Source organism: Eublepharis macularius, chromosome 8 (genome assembly GCF_028583425.1).
Source record: "Eublepharis macularius isolate TG4126 chromosome 8, MPM_Emac_v1.0, whole genome shotgun sequence".
In the NCBI taxonomy this organism is placed as follows: domain Eukaryota; kingdom Metazoa; phylum Chordata; class Lepidosauria; order Squamata; family Eublepharidae; genus Eublepharis; species Eublepharis macularius.
The window spans coordinates 123,744,452-123,748,273 of record NC_072797.1 but is presented as its reverse complement, the minus strand read 5'-3'; positions in this window follow the sequence as shown (position 1 = coordinate 123,748,273).

The window sequence follows — 3,822 nt, the reverse complement described above, 5'->3', positions numbered from 1 at the left end:
GTTTTTCAGTTTACAGCTCAAAGTAATACAACATCCATATTTTCAGTTCCTACAGTCAGTGTTTGTGTTTTTCTTTACTCTGGGTTTAGAATCTACCTGATTCAATGCCATCTGTGTAGGCTACACATTTCAAAGCTCATGCCAGAATAAGAAGAAGCTGATCATTTCTAAGATACAGGTAGACAGTTTAGACTGATGTTCAAACCAGGGTCCTGTGGCTATTGCTTGCCAATAGGTTTTGCAGCTTACAGTGGTTGTTAGATGAAATGAGATGCCATCCATTTGCCGTCGTTTCCTAGAAGATATTGTGTGGCCTTTCTGCAGAAGACATCTAAAGGTAAGATGGAGCCTGGATGACAAACTTAGACCAGAGGCAATCGCCATGGTGAAAAAGTGGATTAACTCAGCTAAAGTCGCTAAAATTATGCAACACTTTGCCTAGACTCTGGCATTTCTACTAGCTAGGGGAGAAGGCTGCATGTTTGATTACTCCACAATAAAAGGAAAGTTCCCTGAATGTAAAAACTCACAGGACGGGGAATGGGATTCAGCCTTTGCCTTCTACTTGATGCTACTTTTGTATGTGAAGTTGGGGTTTTTTTATCTGGACAATTTAAGCATGCAGCTCCACTCCATCTGTGCAAAGCATGTGAAGAGACGAGCATACAAGTGACTCACAAATATTATACTTTCCTTGTTCATGGGACAGGTATTTATTTATTTAGTGTATTTTTTATCTCACCCTTCCTCCAAGGAGCTTAAAGCACAGAGTATACGGATCTCTGTATCTCCGTCTTATCCTGTGAGGTAGGTTAGGCTGAGAGAGGGCAACTAGCCCAAGGTCACCCACAAGCTTTCATGGCAGAGCAGGGATTTAAACCTGGGTCTCCCTGATCCAGGTCTGATACTGTACACCATGCTGTTGCTGTCTTGTGAAAGGTTAGATAGCACATATAACTGGTAACTTGAAAAGTAGCAGGTTAGTTTGAAAAGTAGGTTGGCCCATTCTACAGCTAGCACTAACAACCTACAACCTTGTCTATACTATCGAATTATATACATACACATCCCATTCCATGTTTTTATCATTAAGATTCTTACTTTAAAATGGTTTGTACATCAAAATGAAGCCCACAGTGCTGTGACACACTTAGAGATCTAGAGAGAGGACAAGTGTGTTTGATGGTAGCATTTCAGTAAACCAAACACTGATGTAGGAAACTGCCAACAGCTGCTTGCTTTATTGAGGCTGTCATTGCCTTCCTCTCTCCTCCTGGGAAATGAAGTGCCTGATTGTACATGCTAAAGGGAGGAGAAAGTTGAACCACTCCCCTCTCATACATGCCATCTCCTGTCTTATCAACAGTGGAAAATGGGGGAAGAGGTGGCAAGGTGGCACCTGTAGGAAGAGATTGAGCTGGAAAAGAAGGTAACCTACAAGGAAAGCAAATGAAAAGAAAGCACTGGGCTGGGAGTGGGGGATAATCTTATGATGCTTACCTACTTGCAATTTTGCATCTGCTACCATACAGCCTCTTCTCATCTCTGATGACTGACTCCAGGGCTTCCCAAAAGGATGCGGCAGTGGTAAAGCAGTCAGCTAGTGGCTGTAGCATATACCAGCATTCAATTTGTAGATATGCTACAACCAAATGCTCTGTAAAAAGCGATCTGGAAGCCCATTCAGAGTGTTGTTTGCTTCATGGTGATGTCTGTTTGTCTTTATTCTTAGTTAACATAGACTGGATAGCTCACATATACTTATGCGCTCAATAATTATGAAATAAATAAAAATATAAATGGCTGCAATTATAGACCTTATTTATTCCAACAAGGATCTTGTTTATTCCAAAGGTGCTTGTTTCAGAAGGGTAAGCCTGAGTCAGGAAACCTATAGCCTGAGCTGGTCATAGCTTTTTGCCTAGGTCACAGTATTCATTTTTTCCCTCTTAAAGTCACAATAACTATGTTACAAATCTCATAAGAGAATCATCTACTACTCAAGAATACAGCAAGAACAGAAAATCTGTAGATATTACATAGTTCCAAGTGACAGGGCCCATAACCCTTTTATATACACCACAAAATTTCTTCTCTAACTCTCTCCTCATATTCCAATATGTAAGAAAGGGTTGTCAAACTTTTAAGCACATTTTCTTGTGTATCTCACTTCCCTTCCACAGCTGTTTGAATGCAATTTTCATAACATAATAAACCATACTTCACAAACCCAAATTTTAGCAGCCTTTCCTGTATTCAGTTCTCATGTTCTTACTATGAATTGGAATTGCATTCCTTTTTTTTAAAAAATTTTTTATTGGGTTAGAACATTAATATTTTTACATTCCATTACATTCAATTTTCCCCTAAATTTTTCGTTTCTAACCCCCTCCCTTTCCCCCCCTTTTGTTGACTTCCAACAGCTTTCCCACCCTCTGTCCCTTTTCCCTTACTTCTGTTAACTTCCTCTTTCTAAAACAAATATATATTCTCCATTATATTAAGCAGTACATCTTTAACTCTTTTACTTATTATACATCCAAACTATACTTCTTTAGATAAACAATTTATCCCATTTTCCAGTTTTGAGTATTTCTATATATCATAAACCATAAAAGTTTCCCACATTTAAATCAAACAATTTGATTTGTTCTCTATATATTAATCATTTCTTCTTTTTATAGTATTTCTATATAACTCATCCCATAATCAGTCGTTTTAACTCTTCTATACATTCAGTTTGGTGCATATAAGTCTTATCAAGTAAAAAAAAAAAAAAATATTGTTAATTACTCAATCCTCATGTTTAAACCGTTAATTATTCTCTATCAATATTCTATCAATTAACCTTTACATATCTATATATATCTCAATCAATTAATTAATCTAACTGCTTATAAATTCACATTTCTCTTCCTCCCCCGGTAAAGTCACCCCTCTCTTTTATACTTTTATTATACTTCAGTAGTTCTCAAACTGCCACAGTTTTCCTCCCACCTCCCACTTTTTCTCCAGATATTGTTTCAGCTTCTCCCAGTCTGTGTTAAACTGCCCTGAGTCCAGATCTCTCAGTTTTCTTGTCATCTTATCCATTTCAGCCATATACAGCAATTTGTAGATCCAATCTTCAATAGTTGGCACTTCTTGTACTTTCCATTTCTGCGCATACAAAAGTCTAGCTGCTGCAGTCATATAAAATATCAACGTCCTATGATGGGCTGGAATTCCCTCCATTCCCAAGTTTAGCAGCAGGAGTTCTGGGTTCTTATTTATTTGAAACTGTAAAATTTCACTCATTTCTCTTATTATTTCCCCCCAGAACTGCCTAGCTACCTCACACGACCACCACATATGATAGAGGGAGCCCTCATGCTTCCTACATTTCCAGCATTTATTAGAAGTGTTCAAGTTCCCTAGCGCAATCTTCTTTGGTGTCATGTACCAACGATAAATCATTTTGAAAATGTTCTCTTTAATATTAATACATGTCGTTGTCTTCATTGTAGTTTTCCACAAGTATTCCCATGCCTCCATTGTTATTTCTTTATTAAAGTTTATAGCCCATTTCACCATTTGTGTTTTAACTATCTCATCCTCGGTATACCATTTCAACAGTACTTGGTATACCTTGGATATTCTTTTCTTGTCTTCTTTAAGAAGGGTCTGCTCTAGTTCCAAGTTCTCTGTTCGTATGCCCCCTTTTGCAGAGTCCGAATTGTATAAGTCTCTAATCTGTCTGTACTGGAACCAATCATAGTTAGGTGATAGTTCCTCTTGCGTCTTTATTCTAAGTTTAGATGCTTCAGTTTTGGTTATTTCTTT